General features: G+C 42.5%; 1 pseudogene; it reads left to right on the plus strand.

The window, feature by feature from the left end:
* On the plus strand, positions 1 to 12,574 carry LOC137248644 (uncharacterized; annotated as a pseudogene).

Below are 12,574 nucleotides of genomic sequence, written 5' to 3' on the forward strand. Positions count from 1 at the left end.
ATGGCTGTGCTGGCTGGCAATATGCCTGAAGCCTGCTATGCCAAATGTAGTTCTGTGCCTTTGCGTATGAAATGCTGCCATGAGATGGGATTGCGTGTACTATTGCATTGCATTGAAACGCACGCTAATCGTTATGGAAAATATATTGAACCACTTTTGAGCTTTTCTGTCGATGTTTATATACGCGTATTTGTGCGTGTGCATAGTAGTCAAGCGAAGTGTAAATATAGCATGAGGTTGGTATACAGCATTTTGGCCTTTTACCACAATCCAATTACGTACCATATCTTTATATTATGAACACAGCAAACAATAAATGCTATTTCAATGCACTGGTTGTGATACCTATACGCACAGCATATGGGTATTGTTAAAAGCAAGATCTCAGATAAAGGCAATGCGGAAGTAAAATGCGTTATATATGCGGTAATATATACCTATTATTAAAAATTAATACAAACAATATTTTCAACATTTTTTTCTCGATTTAACCCTCACTAGGGTAGGCACCTTGTCGTTGGTGTGAGGGCTTAGCCGAACTCCATAGCGCCCGACTATGAGGCGGAGCTGTTTAGGACTGACATCTACGCCGTTTCGCCTCATAGGAGGGCGGCGGGATGTCGGTGACCAAGAACTGCCAACCCCCTAATCCAGGGTGTTATGCGGACCGTGCTTATTGGACGATTTGCAGCCAGGGGATAAATTCGGCTGTATTCGAACGGAGCCTTCCCGATACCGGGCCATCTCGGGAAGTATTTATGGCCTTACCGCAGTAAGGGGCGCTGCTGTGGCGGACGGTTCTTTCCCCGTATATAATACTGGACCGCTGAGCCCGCCTTGTCGGGCAGGTGGTCGTACGACCAAGATGAACAACTCATTACCTGAATGTAATAAGGAGGATGTAAAGAGGAGGACTGAGTCGCAATCAAAGGACGACAAATACGAATTAAGCGATGCGTCGGACTCGGGGAGCGAGAGTAGTGCTGATTCAATGAACTCCGTGTTGGAGAAGCACACAAATGAAAACGGAGTAGAAGAGTGGAGAAGGGTACGGAGCAGAGGAAGTAAAAGAGCTCTCTCGCAGTACCGTGCAGCACTAAGAATTGTACAACGCTTGGGAGCAGTGGTCGACCCAACAGAAGTGGAGATCGAGCGCTTGGAATGGGCCCATGAAGCGGTAGAAGTAGGTCGAAGGCAGTTCAAAAGGTTTGCTGCGAGAAACCCTCGGTTCTGCAACCAGTACGAGGAGGAAGAAGCGTCGAATGGCAGAATGAAGAGGCAACGTTCGGCAGAAGGCGACAAGCCTGCTTTCAAGAGGCAGAAAGGACCCAGTCCTAGAGCCGCGAGGCAGGGCAGTCGCATAGACAAGACAAGTAGGCCCAAAGCTGTAAGACAGATGGGTTCCAATAGCGAGGTAGCAACTACCTCGAAAGCTGCCAGTCAGAGGGAAGTTCCAACTACGGAAGTAGGAGATAAGCCAAAGGGAGATAACGCTAAGACTCCGGCTTTCTCGGAGGTTCCAAAGGGAGATAACACTAAGACTCCTGCTTTTCCCGAGAAGATGAGTGATGTGGCAAAGCAGTCACTGACTGTGGCGCTGGTTGATCGTAGCAGTCCGTTCGGACAAATGACTACTGAAAGGTGGAGATCTGTGGAAAGGGAGCTTATTAGCTTAATGCTTAAGATGATTCGGGAACAACCAAGTAAGCCCCTTCCAACCTTTGATTCGGGGGGATGGTATAATGGTGTGAAGATGATAGCGTGCGACAACATCGCGAGCTTGCGGTGGCTGGAGGAAGTCGTTCCAAACCTCCAAAGGCAAGGGACGAACGCGCGGTTTGAGGTGGTGGATAAAGCGCAAATCCCCACGGTACCAAAAGTTAAGGTATGGATACCATGCGTGATGAAGTCGGAGGATACACTGCGACTTCTGCAGAAACAGAATCCGAACATACCGACACAGGATTGGAAGGTACTTACTGTATCTCGGCCTACCGAGGCTGGTCAGTTCTACATCTTCCAAATAAACAAGCAGACGGAGGATATTTTGTACACGCAGCTTGGCAAAATGTCCTTTGGCACTGCCAAAATTTACATGCGACTCAGGAAAAGAAGTCCCGAGGATAAAAATCCTAACACGCTGGAAGTGGGCGAAGTCGAAAAGGACCTCAGAAGCCTAAGGGAAAAAAGACAGGTGGAGGTCCCCGACGTCACCACGAACGTGCTAGAAGAGGACCAACCGCTAAATGGTGCTGTGACTCGCACAGAGGAACACACGGCACAAAATTCACGAGGGGCTGAAGGGGGCCTCGAATACTCTAAACCAAAAGGGCAAGAGGAGGACGACGACGTCAAGACGAAGGTGCTGGAGGGGGACAAACAGCCCAATGGTGCTGCGAGTCCTACAGAAAAACCTCCAACACAGTAAAGTGGCGTCGAGCGAGCTCCTCCTAACCCTTGAGGAGGGTTCGTTTGACGTGGCGCTGATCCAGGAGCCGTGGCTCTCATCGGGAGGAAAGGTTTCTGGACTTAGCGCGCGCGGGTTTGGCGTTTACTACGCACAAACGGAAGGACGGGTGCGAGCTGTAGTAATGGTAAGGAAACAGCTGCATTCATATATGCTGCCTAATTACACCACCGAGGATCTCGTAGCGGTGGCCGTTGAGCAAAAGAATAAGCAGGCATTTATCCTGGCGTCCTGCTACATGGCCCATGCTGCGGAGGTTCCACCGATGGAGTGCAAAAGGCTAGTACAGGAGGAAGGGCGCAAAGGGCGGTTGGTCATAGGCGCAGATGCAAATGCGCACCACAATGCGTGGGGAGGAGCAGATACGAACGAGAGAGGCGAATCTCTATTTGGTTACATCCTGCAAACCAATTTGCAGATAGCCAACAGGGGAAATATTCCTACATACATTGGTCCAACATCCAGCAATGTTCTGGATATTACATTGAGCTCCGAGCGTGATATATCAAGGTATGATTGGATGGTTCTCGATAGACCATCCTTCTCCGACCATGCGTATATAAGCTTCAGCATCCCACTAAAGAGGGTAGAGAAGGGGGGAACCTTTAGAAACTCTAGGGCAACGACCATCCTTCTCCGACCATGCGTATATAAGCTTCAGCATCCCACTAAAGAGGGTAGAGAAGGGGGAACCTTTAGAAACTCTAGGGCAACGAATTGGACTAAATTCCAGAAACATGTAGAAACGAAACTGGGACAACCCAAAGAGGTTGCTAATGTAGAGGAACTGGAGGAGTCGAATGCATTCCTAACAAGGACGCTTATGACTGCGTATAACAAAGCTTGCCCTCTAAGAAGATTCAGAGGAAAAGCAAAGCCGCCATGGTGGAGCAATGAGCTGAGTCTTCTAAGAAGACAGGTAAAAGAAATGTTTAAACTCGCAAAGACCGCGGAAAGCGAAGCGTGTCGGGACGAGTACAGGGATCTACTGAGGATCTACAAGCGTGAAATTACCAGGGCGAAGAGAAACTCATGGAAAAGTTTCTGTACGGACATAGAGTGCTCCAGTGAAACAGCACGGTTGAAAAAAGTCCTAGCAAAGGGAAACATAGTCCAGGGACTAATAAAGAAAGAGAACGGGGAATGGTCACGTGATAGTGAGGAATCCCTTGAGGTGCTTCTCGATACACATTTCCCATCGGGAGACGGTTTAGAAGAACCAGCAGACATCACTCACACTTCGATCACGGAGCTAGTGGTGCCGGGCTTGGTGACCGATACCAAGATCGAGTGGGCAGTGAAGACGTTTTCTAAGTTTAAACCGCCGGGCCCAGATGGTATATTCCCGGCCATGCTACAAGTCTCAAGTAGGGCGGTCGTGGAATGGCTTAAAATAATATTCGATGGGTGCATAAGACTGAATCATGTACCGCACTCTTGGAGAACTGCTCGTGTAGCTTTTCTACCAAAGGCGGGGAAGATCGGTCACGTGTATCCCAAAGACTATAGACCCATTAGCTTAACATCATTTCTGCTCAAAACCTTTGAGAGGCTGATAGATGTGTACATAAATTCCAACGTGGATGGAAAGCTGCTCTCCACAACACAGCATGCGTACACCAAAGGCAAGTCGGTAGACACCGCATTGCATAGGGTGGTAATAAGCATAGAGAAATCCCTGGAATATAAGGAGTATGCTCTAGGAGTCTTCTTGGACATTGCCGGGGCTTTCAATAATGTTGCAAAATGGGCGATTATGGATGGTCTTAATTACATTAAAGTACATCCTGCCTTAATCAGATGGATCGGCTGCATGTTAAATTGCAGAAAGATTACATCACAATGGGGATTGTACGAGGCCACGAAATCAGTGGACAGGGGCACGCCGCAGGGAGGGGTGCTATCACCTCTGCTGTGGACACTGGTCATCAACCAACTGCTCAGGCAATTCGATGAGGGACCCGTAAAACTTACGGCTTACGCAGATGACGTTGCAATTGTCATAAGTGGAAAATGCCTTCCAACGATTAGTTCTTTGATGGATCGGGCGCTTCGGGATATTCATACCTGGGCATCTAATGTCGGGCTGAAAGTCAATGCGGAGAAGACGGATATGGTCTTGTTTACAAAGAGGTACAAGGTCCCAAATTGGACCAGGCCTAAGTTAGGAGCGGTGACCTTACAGGAGAAACCTTGCACAAAATATCTAGGAATCATCTTAGATAGTAAGCTGTCATGGAAGCTCAACGTGGAGGAGAGGGTCAAGAAGGCCTCAACGGCACTCTATGCATGTAAAAGAATGCTGGGGTGTACGTGGGGCCTATCGCCCTCTCTTTCTCATTGGGTTTTTACAGCGATTGTAAGCCCTATTCTATACTATGGAGTTCTTGTTTGGTGGAAAGCCACACAAAAAACAACATACCTCAAAAAATTAGAGGGGGTATGCAGACTATCGATGCTTTGCATTACGGGAGCCCTGAAAACAACCCCGACGGCTGCACTGTATGCCATTCTGCACATTCCACCTGTAGACCTGGTAGCAAAGAACAAAGCGTTAACGACCGCAACCAGGCTCGATGCTTCGGGGCAGCTTGAGCGCCGACCATATGGCCATAGTAGTATAGCGTCCTCAGTCACAAGACGAACAGACTACATGATTCCCTACCTGCACTTTGAGGGAGATCTTAAGGCCACAATAGAGGTGGACGGTTGGCGCAAGGGTGCGCAAATGGCGGACGAGGCGATACATGTGTACACCGATGGTTCCAAAATAGTGGAAGGAGTAGGGTCTGCGGTATACTGCGCTGATCCGGAATTAAGCAGATCCTACAGGCTGCCGGATTACTGTAGCGTTTTCCAAGCGGAAATATTAGCCGTAACCAAAGCAGTAGAAACCCTGGAAGAGAATAGCTTAAGCTGCAACCGTGTTAATTTTTATATTGACAGTCAAGCAGCAATTAAGGCAATAATCTCGCATAGCACAGCATCTAAATGCGTGTTAGAGTGTAAGCAGTCTCTGGAGAGAATCGGGACAGGGAGAAGCATACATCTATATTGGGTCCCAGGGCATATGGGAATAGATGGGAATGAAAAAGCGGACGAACTAACTAAAAAGGGCGCATCCCTTGAAGTTTGCTTCGTAGATGTCCCAATTAGATTGGGCGAGATTAAGCGAATGCGAGAGGTGCACATGATCGACCAAGCGGGAAAGGCGTGAGTTCAAGCGCGGGGCTGTAAAGTGTCGAAGATTATGTGTTGGTCTTACAACCTTAGACTAACACAGTTGCTTCTATCATTAAAAAGAGAGGACTGTAGACTCATGGCGGGTATTCTGACTGGACACTGCCTTCTGGCGTCACATGCCTTTAAATTAGGCTTGGTCAGTGATAGCAGATGTAGGAAGTGCGGGTTGGAGAAGGAAGCGATCGAGCACGTTCTGTGCTCGTTCCCTGCACTTGCCAGGCTAAGACTCCAGCTATTAGGAGTGATACAGCTGTCAGATCTAGAAGCAGCAAGTGGCTTAAGTCCTAGGAAGCTTCTAGTATTTGCCAAGAGGACGGAGTTATTTTATAACATAGATCCTGGTTTTTGATAGGGTTTTTCAGTTTGGTCGTTAAAACAAACTTCTGGTAACACTACGGACTCAATCAGTCTATGTGAGGTCCTCATGGACCGGCCAGTTCAACCTACCTACCTACCTTCTCGATTTACGAACACATTTAGAAAGGCTACAACGCCTGCTAAAGAGCCGATATCTTGCCAACGCTTTAGCTTGGATTTAGAGAAGGATCTACAAACTTTGCTAGAAGCACGCGCAGCTCCTCGTGTAACGAATATGGATCAACACGAAAGTAACGTTGCTGTTAGCGGAAATGCAATGAACAAAATATTTGAAATGGAGGATGATGAAAATAAATCCAACAATGCAAACACTATAAAGAGGATTCCTTATAATTTTTCAACGAAGGCATCTTGTGACGAAACTATATTCGAATGCCAACAGCAACGTACGTCTGATGAAAGTTTTATGGCTTTGGAAAAAATGTGTGATAAAACAGCATCCGATCCTTACAGCACACTATTTAAGTACATACATAGCGAGAACAAGGATATGGTTATAGAAGATGCTAAAAAGCGCAGCGCCGATGGAAACTATTTTAAAACCCCTTGTAAACAAGGTAAGTGAATATTCAATATATTGAAAGTTGATAAGATTGTGTGGTTTAAATTTAATAATATAATTTTAGAACTACAAGAAATTTATGAAGAAGCACAATCATTACAACGTCTATTGCATGACTTATGCGTACAGGAGCAGCACCAATTGGATAATGAAACTCCTTTAAAAAGTATTGATGTAACACTCCTAGAAAATGTGGGACTCCACAATAGTGGGCGATACCACTTTACAAACTTCACCTTTGAAAATGGTGAGACTTCTCAGACCATCTATTATACTAGAGGAAAATTGCGAAGATCAGTCTAATAGTTCTTTGGGTGGTGATGATGTATCATCACACATAAGCTTTCAAAGCGCTCAAAGAGGCAGTGAAACTTCAGCGACAACAAGCTGTTATGAAACAGCACATGACACCACAGGCGCAAGTGCACCCAGGAAAGTTTCACATTATACCCAAAGCGAGTCCTCCGAAGAATCGCATGAATTGGAAAAAAGTTTAATATTGATAAACCTAGATAACACACTAGAGCCGCCAGCAAATGAGCATGCAACTGTGACTGAACTTATCACCAATGATAATAAAAATATGCATGGCAGTGAAAAACTATCTTCCAGCGCGTCCTTTGATGATTCTTTAGGAGTAATTGAGTTGTCGGATGATGAGTCAGATGAAACGGGCGGAAATTTAAACAAAAGTTTCTTTATTAAAAGGAGAAAGAACACCAACAGAAGGAAATTGCAATAGAGCCAATAGCACGAAATGCGGAAAGCATGCTCAGTAATTACCATAACAAAGGTTCTATTGACTTTGAAGAATCATTTGAAAATGATAAAGAAAATCGTAGCTTGTTCAATGAGAGTACCGAAAAATCATTGCACGTCAATGATACCATGGAAGAAGTTAAGTACATGATGAAAAAAGGTATGCAGTATATGCAAGCCGCTGAACCTACAACAAAACTGGGTAATCTATCGCCAACAGTAAATGAATCCCAAATGGTGGTGAAACCATTACAGCAACGTGAAAAAACATTTACGTATTCGCCGAAAAAAGCAAAAAGCAACTGTGGCTCGCCAGCTAAAAAGTTTATCAATGGAAAACCTACAGCTGTTGTAACAGGCACTAAAGGTATGCAGGCAAGAGTTTTTATTTTTATAACCATTTGTTGGAATAATCCTAAAGACCTTGTGAAGTCATACCATATCTCATTAAAGATGTTGATCTTGTAGCGATAAAGACATTCGAAGGTTTTAGGGAGTGTTAATGATGTAGATGGTCCTTTTTCGGATATAGATGCGTACACTCCGGTAACAAGCACTATTATCCCCAGTGCATTAGGGGGCTTAGAATATAGACGCGGCAGGTGTGCCTGTTGGAGGAGGCGACTAAAATACCAAATTGATTCAAGGGGTTGCCAGCGCAATATATAGATACTACAACCCAATTGTCAATTTCCCCTAAGCATGGTGCATCCTATTTCTTTAACAACTGGAGCTCTGGCGACCTCATAGCTTTTGGGGTGAGAGGGCGGAATGGCCTTGAAAGTTTCCTGCTGCTCTAACATGTTTGCCTGTTACTTTTAGCTCATCTTGATTGGATTGCCATTTGGAGCCGATAGTTTTGAGCACAGTAGAGAATGAGGGCATACCCCAACTGCAAGTAATTAAAATAAAATCAACTTTAGCACTGGTTGTTGTTGTTGTTGTAACAGTCCCTCGCCCCATCCAATAGGTCTGACTAATCACAAATTGTCATCAATATCCTCTAACGGGAGTCCAAAGAAACTTGCTGTTTCAACAGGGGTGGACCATAAGGAAAGGGGTGTTAGAGGCGTTGGTTCCACATTACAATTAAAGAGATGGTTGGTGTCATGTGGGGACACATTGCAAGCGGGGCATACATTTTGTATGTCGGGGTTGATTCTGGATAGGTAAGAGTTTAACCTGTTACAGTATCCAGAACGAAGTTGAGCTAGAGTGACTCGCTTTTCTCTGGGCAGTATGTGTTCCTCTTCCGCGAGGTTTGGATATTTTTCTTTGAGTACTGAATTCACCGGGCAATTCCTAGCATAAAGGTCCGACGCTTGTTTATGGAGTTCACCAAGGACCTGCTTGTGTTTTTTCGCTTCATACGGCTGGGTTCTCAGGAGCCGTATTTCCTCAAAATGCTTACGGAGATAACTCCTTAGGCCCCTAGGCGGTGCTGGTTGACCAATCAGATGTCTGTTGGGATGCTCAGGTTTTTGGGTATTCAACAGGAACTGTTTCGTCAGCATCTCATTTCTCTCCCTGATGGGGAGTATTCTCGCCTCATTATGCAGATGGTGTTCTGGGGACATAAGAAGACAGCCCGTGGCAATTCTGAGAGAAGTATTTTGGCAGGCCTGTAGCTTCTTCCAGTGGGTAATTTTTAGGCTTGGCGACCATATGGGTGACGCATAGCACTTAATCGGCTGGCTAATTGCTTTGTGTGTAGTCATGAGCGTTTCTTTATCCTTTCCCCAGGTACTGCCAGCGAGGGATTTGAGGATTTCGGTACGGCTCTGAATTCTCGGAACAATTGCGGCTGCGTGCTCACCAAAATGTAGATCCTGATGAAAGTCACACCCAAAATTTTAAGGTGTAAGACAGTCGGTAGGGTAATGCCATATGGTCGACATTTGGCGCGGCCATGTTTTAAATAAGATCACCGATGATTTGGTTGGTTACAATATCAGGTTTCGCGAGGCGACAAAACTGGAGAGATTGGGGAGATAGCTGTTTATTTTATTACAAAGCTCATCGGTGTAGGAAACAATAGCATAGGCGTAGAAGCAATAGTGACTCCTGGTGGTAAAGGTAGCTATTGATATGTAGAAGTTAAGAGAAGTTAGAATATGAGTTTTTTTTAAGTTATTGCTAAAAAAACGTTGAGGATTTTTAATATCTTATCAGGTACCTTCGTACATGTTTCTAAGAATGAAGAATAAAACCTATTCAAACTTCGCTATACTTTAACATACAATAATTTACCCCATTTTGACACAACTATTATTTTTTGATTTTATTAAATTTTATAAAATGTTTCTTCCTCTACATTTCAATTTACTTATTAGATGGTAAAGATGGCTTCGCATTATCACCATCAGTAACTGTGACAAGGTGGCCACAGCGTGACTCGGAGCGTCTCTTCAATAGCTCTCTAGTGGTGATGGTGACAGCAGAGAAACCCAACTGTTTATAAATGTTACACTTCAAAAAGAATCAAAATATCTGCCATTGCGTCTACGGCTCAAATACCCACAGTATATGAATGAATTGGCTGCCTAACGGATAGTATACATAATTAAATCGAAAATATTGCACCAAACGAACTAGGTCTGAATACTGAAACAGTACACATATTCAAAATCGATGAGAAGGCTGTGATGATGGTAAAGGGTGAGTTGTTGAATAACATACGAAAACCACTTTAACCCATCTATATATTTGTATTACAGCTAAAACTTTACAAACAGCAAAAATTGCTGGCGCCAAGCAATTGGAAAAGGCAGTGAAGCATTCATCACACTGTACGGATGGTGCAAAGTTAGAAACTGCTGTTGTAACTGCTGCCACCGACACAACGGTCATCTCTACATCGCCGAGTAGCGGCTCGTCCGACTATCTATCGAAGACAGTATAATCATATCTTTTGCCAACCGAGGTTAGCGATGTGCTTGCACAGGAAAATATTTCCATTGAACCCAATTAAGAGAGTTTATTTATTATTAAATTACTTACTTTTCTTTATATCAACAGTATTAATTTAAGTTGCAATTTCATGTACATATATAATAAGGTATGTCGTGATACGATTGCTGTTGGAATTAGATTTGAAACCAATCAATACTCCTGCTAAGGGTTGCAGAATTATTGCTTGAATGATTAGATTTAGAACAATAATAAGTCTGACTCAATTACTAGTCCTACATTTTTAAATTCATATTTTACTTTACTTTATTACTTTCAAACTCAATTATGACAGCAATAGGATTTCACGACACCTTTGCTCTCTAGTGGTGATGGTGACAGCAGAGAAACCCAACTGTTTACAAAGGTTACACTTCAAAAAGAATCAAAATATCTGCCATTGCGTCTACGGCTCAAATACCCACAGTATATGAATGAATCGATTGCACCTAATTGTCTGTCTAACGGATAGTATACATATTCATAATCGAAAATATTGCACCAAACGAACTGGGTCTGAATACTGAAAGGGTACACATATTCAAAATCGATGAGGAGGCTGTGATGGTGGTATAGGGTGAGTTGTTGAATAACATACGAAAACCACTTTAACCCAGCTATATATTTGCATTACAGCTAAAGCTTTACAAAAAGCAAAAATTGCTGGCGCCAAGCAATTGGAAAAGGCAGTGAAGCATTCATCACACTGTACGGATGGTGTAAAGTTAGAAACTGCTATTGTAACAGCTGCCACCGACACAACGGTCATCTCTACTACGCCGAGTAGCGGCTCGTCCGACTATCCATCGAAGACAGTATAATCATCTCTTTTGCCAACACAGGTTAGCGATGTGCTTGCACAGAAAAAAAATTTCAATTGGAAAACAAAAACCAAATAAGAGAGTTTATTTTTTATTAAAGTATTTACTTTTCTTTATATCAACAGTATTAATTTAAACTGCAATATCACGTACATATATAATAAGGGATGTGATACGACTGCTGTCGGAATTAGATTTGAAACCAATCAATACTCCTGCTAAGGGTTGCAGAATTATTGCTTGAACAATTAGATTTAGAACAATAATAAGTCTGACTTAATTACAAGTCGTACATTTTTAAGTTCATCAATTACGACAGCAATCGGATTCCACTACACCTTTGAATATTCTTGATCTGAAAAAAAAGTAAACCTAATCTGAATTTCTACTAAGCTTTAAGTTGTAGATTATTCAAATAATTGGAGTTTTTTCTAAGGCTTAAAATTATTTTCTGCTCGCTTAGAAAAGATTTCAATTGGAAAACAAAAACCTATTAAGAGAGTTTATGTTATTATTAAAGTACTTACTTTTCTTTATATCAATTGTGTTAATTTAAGTTGCAATATCATGTACATATACAATAAGGGATGTGATACGATTGCTATCGGAATTAGATTTGAAACCAATCAATACTCCTGCTAAGGGTTGCAGAATTATTGCTTGAATGATTAGATTTAGAACAATAATAAGTCGGACTCAATTACAATTCGTACATTTTTAAGTTCATCAATTACGACAGCAATCGGATTCCACGACACCTTTGAATATTCTTGATCTGAAAAAAGAGTAAACCTAATCTGAATTTCTACTAAGCTTTAAGTTGTAGATTATTTAAACAATTGGAGTTTTTTCTGAAGCTTAAAATTATTTTCTGTTCGCTTGGAAAAGATTTCAATTGGAAAATAAAAACCAATAAGGCGAGTTTATTTATTATTAAAGTTCTTACGTTTCTTTTTTATCAACTGTATTAATTTAAGTTACAATTTCATGTACATATATAATAAGGTATGTCGTGATACGATTGCTGTTGGAATTAGATTTGAAACCAATCAATACTCCTGCTAGGGTTTCAGAATTATTGCTTGAATGATTAGATTTAGAACAATAATAAGTCTGACTCAATTACTAGTCCTACATTTTTTAATTCATATTTTACTTTATTACTTTCAAATTCAATTACTCCAGCAATCCGATTCCACGACACCTTTGAATATTATTCTTGATTTGAAAACAAGAGTAAATCTAATCTGAATTTCTACTTTCAAATAATCAAATTTTGTATTCGAAACCATGTAAACAACTCAATACATGAATATAACACAATTCTGAATTGTCCAAATGTAAAGCTAGCTGCAGCAGCAATATAGCTCAAAGCAATATATTTTTATGTTATTA

Source organism: Eurosta solidaginis, chromosome 4 (assembly GCF_040869045.1).
Source record: "Eurosta solidaginis isolate ZX-2024a chromosome 4, ASM4086904v1, whole genome shotgun sequence".
Taxonomy (NCBI): domain Eukaryota; kingdom Metazoa; phylum Arthropoda; class Insecta; order Diptera; family Tephritidae; genus Eurosta; species Eurosta solidaginis.